The following is a 10,547-nucleotide window of genomic DNA, read 5'->3' as shown; positions in this document are numbered from 1 at the left end:
TCACAACCCTCACCCCACCCCTGCCCCAAGGATGACTAAGCTTTGGGAGGACAAGGGAGACAGAAAGGGGAACCACGGAGCAGGGCTTCACAGAAAGGGCGGGGCTTCCTGACAGGTGAATGTAAGAGCATGTCACCAGATGCAGGAGGAAATTCAAGTTGGGACCAGCTGATGGATGTCCTTAAAACTCAAACATGTGATTGGTAACAGGAAACTGAAAAGCACTTTAGCTGAAGTGAAGCACATTGAAAGCAGTTTTTCAGGCGAGCAAGTCTGGCATTGATTTGAGGGGCAGGCTAGTTAGAAAACTGTTGCATGAATCCTAGCATGAGGTTCTAAGAGCCGGTTTTAGGGTAATAGCTGTGGGAACTGGAAGGAAAGCATTCTGAAGGATGGGACAACAGAATTCAGTGACAGGTCAGTCACTAATAAAAGGGCTTGTTCCAGTGAGAACAAAATATCACTATTAGGACACTGAGCCCAGTCAGGCCGCATCGATGTACTTCTTGTTTGTACTAATGATGACACCTCGAGATTTAAATTGACCACGCTCCCCCCACATGCCCTTCTGAGCATGCAACAAAGACTGGGGTGTGGGGAGGTGACATTAGCAGTCAAGTAAAAGTGTCTCTAACATCATATCTCTCATCAGCTACACCTTCCAGAAGACGACCCCAATTGCAAGAGTAACCAGGATTGTGACCAAGGGTTTGGGGGTTACAGGAGGTATTGAGAAATTTCTTACACTCAGCAAACAGGCCTCTTTTTCTTTTGTAGTTGACCACTATAAGAAGTACTCATTCAGTTGGCCCAAGGTGTTAAATTACTGTTGACTGGAGTCTGTCCCAAATTCCTCTGGCCAGCTCAGGATGTCATCTGCCACATCTGGGCACCATAATCATGGATTTCCCTTCAATAAACTTCCCAAGACTACTTCACAGCCACCTTCAGACCCACCACAGTCTGGATCAACACATTGGCTGGAGGAGGAAAAATGTGGGTTGAGAGGAATTCATTCTGAGCCAGTTATTAATTGCATTCGTATTCTAATAACAGATCCAGCTGCAGTGTCTCAAACACAGAAGAGCGTATTCCCTCGTAAAAGAGATCTGGAGTAGGTAGTCCAGGGCTGGGATGAAAGTGCCGTGAAGTCATCAAGGAACCAGTTTCCTCTGTCCTCAATTTGCCTCATGATCCATTAAAGCTTCTAGAGCACCAGCCATCTCACCTTCTTTCCATGAAGAGGGAAGGACAAAAGGTGGGCCTCCCTTTTGTCCCTGTCTCCCTTTTAAGGATCCACTCTAGTAGATTCACCCAACAAATTCCAATCAGAATTTAGGTAGAAGGCTGCACCTAACTACAGAGGAGGCTGGAAAACATAGTCATTTAGCTGTGGACATTTCCAGTCTGAAAAAATGTGGAGGACTTCCCTGGTGGCACAGTGGTTAAGAATCCGCCTCACAATGCAGGGGACACGGGTTCAAGCCCAGGTCTGGGAAGATCCCACATGCTGTGGAGCAACTAAGCCCGTGCACCACAACTACTGAGCCTGCGCTCTAGAGCCCGCGAGCCACAACTACTGAAGACCGCGAGCCTAGAGCCCGTGCTCCGCCACAAAGAGAAGCCACCGCAATGAGAAGCCCGCGCACTGCAAGGAAGAGGAGCCCCCGCTTGCCGCAACTAGAGAAAGCCCGCGCGCAGCAACAAAGACCCAAAGCAGCCAAAAAAATAATCAATTTTTTAAAAAAAAAAGGAAAAAAAATGTGGAATTCCTTAACTAAAGGGAAAATGAATAGTGGATTGGAAAATAGTCTCTGCCACATATCCTTCTACAAGACATATTTTCACATGCTTGGTTATGAGCTCTGACCATTCATGGAATGACTTTAGCTACACTCTCTTTTTCCTCTCTTTTCCTTTTCGTCCCTTGTATCACAAATCTTACGCAGGCAGGAATCTAAGTGAGAACTGCCGGACCAACTTCCCTTTGCGTAACTGGGATTGCTAATAGTACCAAGAGTAGTACTTAAATTGCCAAAATGAACTCGGTGATCTAGGCTAAAACAGAAAATGATGGTAGAGATATAGTATCATTAGCAAAGGTTTCAAAGTGAGCTTTTCCCCCACATCATCGGGCTAATTATAATTAGATTGCATCCTCAAAGAACACATTAACTACTAGAACGGAAAGGGGAAGCTTGGCTCAGAATGGAAGTGTTTTATTGAACAAGATGGGTGGTCAGTTGATGGTATCCACAAAGGGCGAAGGGAACTGATGTAATTGAGTAGATCCTTAGTGTGTGCTGGGTACCGGTTCTAATGCTCCACATCATCTCGTAATTCACACAGCATCTCTGTAGAGTGGCTTATTATCCCTCTTTTGCACAAAGATAGTAACTTGACCAAGGTCACACACAGCCAGTAGGTGGTAGAGCTGGGCTTCAAATGCGCTGCCCTATGAACACTGACATCACTGTGCCTTTAAACAGCTGTCACACCCTCTGCCACATCCCTTGCACCCAATAAAGTTGAACTCAACCCTGTCTTGTTTGCAGCTCAGTGTTTGAAACTTCCCCATCCTATGCTGTTTCCCAGCTTATTCCTGTCTTCTCAACTCCTGATTCATCTCCGGCCTCATCTCTTGCAAATGATTCAGGTCCTAGCTCTTGGCCCTGAGGCTTGAACTGGTCCTCTGTTCTCCCTTGGGTCATTCGCCCCTTCAGTCACATTTGCTTCTTAGCCTCAGGGAAGACCCTGCTTCCTGGAGCTTCCCTTGGCACCATCCCACCTGACCGACTTTCCCACCCTTGTCTATGGAGAGAATTAGACTGGCTGGCCATGAACCTGAGAAACCAGAACAGAATGGACGAAGGGTGAAAAGAAAGGTGGTCTCCTAGTTAGAGTCCAGGAAGTGCCTCCATAAGATCCCTCCATAAAAACGAGGCAATGTCCGCCCCTTCAGGGGAATGAACAACCCACCATCATCATCACTCCAGGCGTGTCAGTCAGGGTTCTCCAGAGAAACAGAACGGCTAGGTTGGGTGTATATATCAAGAGAAAGATGTATCATAAGGAATTGGCTCATGCAGTTACGGAGGCTGGTACAACCGAAATCTGTAGTGAGGCCCAGCAGGCTGGAGACTCAGGAGAGCCAGTGGTGCAGCCAGTGTGAAGGCAATCTGATGGAGAATTCCCTCTTGCTTGAGGGAGGTCAGTTTTTGTTCTATTTAGGCCTTCAACTGATTGGATGAGGCCCACCCACATTTGAGAGGACAATCTACTTTACCCAGAAATTCACTGACTTAAATGCTAATCTCATCCAAAACATCCTCCAAGTTGACACCTTAAACTAACCATCACACCAGGTAAAACACAACATGGGCAAGGCATTCTGTGTAAGGGGTGGGGAGATTTGTTAGTCATTATACCACAGAATTCCAATTAATAGCCCAGGATTTATCATGGAGTGAGGTTGAATTCACGGGCACAGTTCTAAGAATAACTCTCAAGAGCTACCCAAGATGAACTGACACTGACCACTGAGGGCAATGACCAAGCACAAGGAGCTCAGGCCAGCTACGTCTTCTGGCCAGCATACGCCAGGGGCCGCATCCCCACCCTGAGGGATGCAGAGGAGGTATGCAGGATGCACGGCCTCACATACCACGGAGGTTCATGCCAGCACTTGGTCCATCTCAGGCACGTCCCAGCACACTCCCCATCCTGGCCTGCATCACCTAACTCTGGTGCTGGCTTTCATCTGCACCGGCCCTTTGGTGGGTAATTGGATAAAATCACGTACAATAAGCCTACAGGTATTTTTAACCTTAAGATATTAATTTAGTTTAAGGAACTAGTCAGCTTTTCGTTGGTATAAGGTGCTCTGGCTGACTATGAAAGGAGGCTGATCAGTTACTCTTCCATTGCGTTTGAAGAGTAGCCTCTCAGTGATGCACAAACCAGCCGATCTCCTGCTCTCCACATTCGCCCCGAACACTCCGGTCCCCCTTGAGCAGGTATCTTAGTTTTATCCCAGGCCAGTTTAGAACTTAACTCAGCTATCACGGGCTGTATTGTGTCCCCACCCAGATGCATGTGTTGAAGTCCTAACCTCCAGTACCTTAGAATGTGGCCGTATTTGGAGACAGAGCGTTTTTTTTTTGTATCAGGCACTTTTAAATTTTTTTTAGTTTATTTTTAATTTAATTTTTATTTTATATTGGAGTATAGTTGATGTACAATGTTGTTACTTTCAGGTGTACAGCAAAGTGATTCAGTTATACATATACATTTATCCATTCTTTTTCAGATTCTTTTCCCATATAGGTTATTACAGAATATTGAGTAGAGTTCCCTGTGCTACACAGTAGGTCCTTGTCGGTTATCTATTTTATATATAGTAGTGTGTTTATGTTAACCCCAAACTCCCAGTCTATCCCTCCCCGCCCCGCCATACTAAGCAAGTCAGAAAGAGAAAGACAAATATCATATGACATCACTTATATGTGGAATCTAAAAAAAATGATACAAATGAACTTACAAAACAGAAACAGACTCCCAGGCTTAGAAAACAAACGTATGGAGACAGAGTCTTTAAAAAGGCAGTTAAGGTAAAACGAGATCACTGGGGTGAGCCCTAAACTAGTGTGACTGGTGTCCTTATAAAAAGGGGTGAGGACACAGACACACACAGGCCATGTGAAGACACAGCAAGCAGCAGGCCGTCTACAAGCCAAGGCGAGAGACCTAAGAAGAAACCAACTCTGCCAGCGCCTTGATCTCAGACTCCCAGCCTCCAGAACTGTGAGGAAATAAACCTCTGCCGTTTAAGCCACCCGGTCTGTGGTGTTTTGCTACGGCAACCCAAGCAAACTAATACAGCAGGTCAGTAGTTTCTGTAAGCCAATCTGGTTATCAAAATGTCAGCCATTGTGGAGTTTATCATCGCAATCACAGGGTCTCCTTCCCACCTGGGACTCCCGCTGGCCCTCCCCTCTCCTTCAGAGGCTGGCTGCACCCACCTGCAGGGAGAGGAATGGGAGTCTGCACTCCGGAGGGATGGCCCTTCTCGGAGGGCTCCCACCTAGGTGTCACCTGGCCCCAGGTCCTAGCGACGCCAGCTCCAGCCACAAGGGGCTGAGGGAGAAGTGCGGTCTCTCTTGGCCTGACTCAACTGCATTTTAACGGTCCCCACATATGGCGAGTTTTCGTAAAGGAGACATGTCTGTTTCAGCCTCATCCCGACTGGCTCTCAGCCACAGACCCCCCCACCCCTGCCCAGGAAGGACCATGTCTGTTTGGCCCCCGGCCCCTGTTCCGGGTGAATGCTCCTTTGACCAGTCATGCAGCGTCCAGGGCGGCCTGGTTCATGCTTCCTCACCACGCTCCCTTTAAGACCAGCTGGTGCCCACACCTTCAGAAACGTGGTGACGAAAAGTGGGCTCTGAGGACTTCCCTGGCGGTCCAGTGGTTAGGACTCCAGGCTTCCACTGCAGGGGGCACGGTTCAATCGCTGGTCGGGGAACTAAGATCCCACATGCCAAGCGGCGTGGCCAAAAAAAGAGAAGTGGGCTCTGGTGTCCAAGTTCACCCTCAATGAACAAGCTGCATTCACCCCCTGACCCCCTTTCTCCAAGGGCGTGAGGGGGGAGCAAAATTGGGAAGGATCAAGCCCGACACTGTTAAAGCCCGAGGCAGCTCTTATTTCTCCTCGGTCCCTCTTCTGTATTTCCTGATGGGAAAAGCGACCAAACCTGCCCAGCACGCCCAGAACAAGAGCCTTTCCACCTCTGCGCCAGGCTTCGGGGATTTCATAATCTTGCTTTCGGTAGCAGCTGCCACTATTAATTGAGTTGGAGGGTAGTTGAGAATGGATTTCAACGAGTGCTTTAAACTTCACGTTCTACTGTTGCTCATTAAACAACCTGCACGGACTGTCCTCTGGCTGCTGAGCTTGCTGTGAGCTCGGGGTAGAACGAGCCATTGCCCTCATCCTCGGGAGCTCTGTCATAGTCCTGCGGAGCCTGTCACCCAGGAAGGATAGTGGTGTCTGGGGGTGCTGACAGGAAGGCCTGAGGCCACTCAAAGACTGGAGACTGGGGTCAAAGGCCAGAACCTAGAGAGCAGGGGGTTCAACCTCAACCTCAGCGCTGCTGACACTTTGGACCAGATAACCGTACCGCTGTGAGGGCTGTCCTGTATATTGTAGGCTATTCACCTGCTGCCCGGCCACTCCACACTAGATGCCGGTAGCCCTCACCCACCTCCACTCGTGACAATAAAAATGCCTCAAGCGTGGCCAAATGTTTCTTGGGTGCCAAGTCATCCCAGTTGAGAACCACTGTCCTAGAGGTAAAACTGTTAACAAAAACGTCAAACCAAGTGAGTTAGTCGGCAAAGAGATGCCAGATCACGGAAAGCAAGGTTGAGGAATAGAATGAGGGACCAAGAAGGGCTCAGAAGGAGATCAGAGAGGTCCAGGCGCCAGGTGGGTGATGCTCTGGGCACAGTTGGCCCGTTGCATGTGATGCTACCCCAGCCCTTCCATGTTCAAGTCTTCTCAGCCTCAATACAGTCCTGGCCTGAAGCTTGGTCTGATGAACTTACAATTAGTAGCAAGACAAATAACTTCTAAGGGAGATTAAAGAAGTTTTTAGTAACTGTTACTAAGAAAAACATAGTTGCAGAAAACCTATAAATTGGAACAAAGTTAGGCTAAACGATGCCAACAATCTGGGAAAGAATGTGTGTACCTGCAAAAAAACACAACCATACATCATCACCCACAAGTTTCTCAATCAAAAGGGTAAACACAGTTGTGAAAAATTACTAATGTCCTTTGGGAGGCATTATTTGAGCAGCTGTGAGCAAAACATTGGGGCATTGGGCAAAGTGGGAAAACAGGACAGTGAACCAGATTTTCTTTCTCTTTCCCTTTCCTTCTTTCTTCCCTTTCTCTTTCTCTTTCTCTCTCTCTCTCTCTCCCTCCCTCCCTCTCTCTTCCTTTCTTTCTGACATCAATGGTTTAATGGAAGCGGGAGGGAAGCAAGGTCCTGGAGCAACACCCCACGGTGCTCGGCAGGACATGGAGGCAGCCTTCACCCCCAGAAGGGGAGATGACCAGTTGTAGCGGGAATTGACTTCAGGTGGACTCATTAGTTACCAGGGAAACCAGCAGAAGGGCAGGCCCCTCACCACCACTTTGATAAGAATAATCACCGGCGGGGGCCTGGGGCTAGTAGTAGGAAGGTCAGTCATGTGAGTAGGTGTAGGTGAAGCAGGCCCTGGTAGAGCAGGGGATGGACGAGAGCAAGAGAACCGCCATCCTGAGTGGCCTGGCCACACGCTCCACCCCTACGTGCCCTGCACGGCCCTTATGATCCCGGTCCACTCCTCTTCCGCGATATCCCTGGGGTCAGGTACGTAGGGGGCCCTGCAACCAGATACCACAATACAGTCCAGACAGCGGCAGCCAAGGAGTATCAAGGTAAGATACCTAGCATGCTCACAGCAGTCATCTGCCAGGATGTGGGCAAGTTTGGGAGCCAAGCACTTACTGGGTCAACGGAAAGGGAGTCAATGGCAGCAGTATCCTGTCCAGCTATAAGGAAGGCAAGGCCACCCCTGGTTTTCACAAACCCAGAGCCACCTCCACGGGGAGGGGAAGGCCTGGCTTCAAAAGAAACATTCTGCTGCATGGCACAGCCAAAAATAGCACTAAATAAATAAAAGAAACATTCTGGTGGCCTAGCCAGGGGTCAGCAGTCACAGTACAGATCTGTCACCCCACGCTATGTTGAGTGCCATTAGGGGTGGGCCCATTAGGTCTTTCCAGACAAGAAACCACTTAATCCCACTAGCTGGACTTGTGTGTCCAGAAGCCAGCCTATTCCACTCCACATAGCGTATCCTCGGGGGGCTCACGGGCAGCCAGTGGTGCAGCAACATTTACCAGCGGGGGTCCTTCTGATGTACCGGCACGCGGGACGGGAAGATGGTGAGAGCCCTTCTCCCCCACTGTCTGTAACCACCACACAGTCAGTCACAGTAGCTGAGTCATGGAAGTCCAGAGGAGGATGACGATGCCAGCTGGCTGCAGACCCACGAATCAGACTCATTCCGCAGTGCGGCGAGCCCAGCAGGGATGAAATGGAAGACATCTAACTGGCACGACAAAACCAGATTTGTGGTTAGGTGAAGACCAACAGGTAAACAACCACACATAATAATAAAAAAAACAACAGCAGCTATTGTTTACTGAGCACCTACTTACCAGAATCTTTACTAATTGGTTTTGTTTATGGTTTTTTTTTTTTTGCCACACCACGTGGCATGTGGGATCTTACTTCCCTGACCAGGGATCGAACCCGTGCCCCCTGCATTGGTAGGTGGATTCTTAACCACTGCGCCACTAGGCAATTCCCCTAGTTGATTTTGTTGAACTCTCATGAATAGTTTACCAATTGTTACGAATAAAGGAATTGAGATTCAGAGACATTAAGTAATTTTCCTAAAGTCACTGAACTAGAAACAATACAAGATTTAAACCTAGGTCTGTTTGACCGCAAGATCCATGCTTTTTCCACTATACCATGCTGGTTCAGGCAGAAGAAATACAGTAGAAGCTTTTTAATAGACAGTCTATTTCAACAACTTTCTAGATTAACAGACATCCTCCTGTTCGTCTGTAGAGCATTGGGACGGATGCCCATGGCCCACAAATGATCAGGCCAGAGCACTCACCACTGCCCCCAACAGTTTGAGTCACTTTACCAGGAGTCAGGTGTATTTGCTCCCAAAACAGATTCACTTCTAGTCTTACTTATTTACTAGTTACTGAAATTATGTAATTTAACTAAGTACTCTGTAAACTGACAAAATGAGTGTGAAAAGAAAGGAAGTTATTTTAATGAAAACTAAATTGAATGCTTTACGAAGACAATAAAGGTGAGCCACTAAAAACAATCGCTGTTCAATTAGATGTGGGCAAAACAAGTACACAACATCGGGAAAATCATGAAACAGATAAAGGATCAGATTGCTGTTTAGGTGTCTAAGTTCCCACTCCACTTCAGAGAACTGAACATGGAAATCACAGGCCACGCATCAATTCTGTCTCTTCATTCGAAAAGTATTGAATGAATATGCATTTGCTTGTTTAAATTAAAATGCATTGTTGGGACTTCCCTGGTGGTGCAGTGGTTAAGAATCCGCCTGCCAATGCAGGGGACACGGGTTCGAGCCCTGGTCCGGGAAGATCCCACATGCCGCAGAGCAACTAAGCCCATGCACCACAGCTACTGAGCCTCTGCTCTAGAACCTGCGAGCCACAACTACTGAGCCCGTGCACCACAACTACTGAAGCCCGCATGCCTAGATCCCGTGCTCCGCAACAAGAGAAGCCACCGCAATGAGAAGCCCGTGCACCACAACGAAGAGTAGCCCCCGCTCACCGCAACTAGAGAAAGCCTGCGTGCATCAACAAAGACCCAACGCAGCCAAAAATAAATAAATTAATAAATAAAATAATAAAATACATTGTTTAAGGTAACTGTGTGACATTTTATTCTGACTCCAACTTTTTTTTTAATTAATTAATTTATTTGGCTGTGTCGGGTCTTAGTTGCGGGACACGGGATATTCATTGCAGCACGCAGGCTTCTCTCTAGTCGTGGCGCGTGGGCTCCACAGCGCACGGGCTCGGTAGTTGCTGCACACGGGCTTAGTTGCCCCGCGGCATGTGGGATCTTAGCTCCCCAAACAGGGATCGAACGCGCATCCCCTGCACTGGATGGCGGATTCTTAACCACTGGACCACCAGGGAAGTCCCCAGAAGTATAACTGATTTACAATATTGTGTTTGTTTCAGGTATACAGCAAAGTGATTCAGTTACATATGTAAATATATACACACACACACACACACACACACACACACACAAATATATAACTTTTTCAGATTCTTTTCCATTATAGGTTATTACAAGATATTGAGTATAGTTTCCTGTGCTATACAATAGGTCCTTGTTGTTTATCTATTTTATATATAGTAGTGTGTATCTGTTCATCCCAAACTCCTAATTTATCCTCCCCACCCTTTCCCTTTAGTAACCATAAGTTTTTTTTCTATGTCTGCGTGACTCCAACTTTTCTGATCACATGGAAGAAGATTTTCATCTATTCGTGCTAAATGAAGAACAAATATCTCTGTGATCGCACTTTGGAAGCTGTGTTTAAAGGTCTGGTCTTTGGGACATAATGTCCATTTTGTTAAATTTTGAGTTTCCATTGGCCTGGTTTTCTTTTAGATTCAGCCTCAACTTTTCAAGTCCAAGGCAGAGATTTGGGTTTCTTTTCTTGTGTCCCTGGAACATGATGCAGTCCCTCGGTTTTCAGACTGAACTCCAAGTGAGAAATCCTCAGCATCAGGATGGTCTCCAAAACCAGGAGATAAAGAGTCCACTTTAAACAATGGCCAGGCAAGACAGTGGTAGTCAGGTAAGACACACCCCCCCACGAATCCCCCCACTCCACCACCACGAACAGTA

The sequence above is a fragment of the Lagenorhynchus albirostris genome, chromosome 12 (genome assembly GCF_949774975.1).
Source record: "Lagenorhynchus albirostris chromosome 12, mLagAlb1.1, whole genome shotgun sequence".
NCBI lineage: Eukaryota > Metazoa > Chordata > Mammalia > Artiodactyla > Delphinidae > Lagenorhynchus > Lagenorhynchus albirostris.
Note: the sequence above shows the minus strand (reverse complement) of the source record.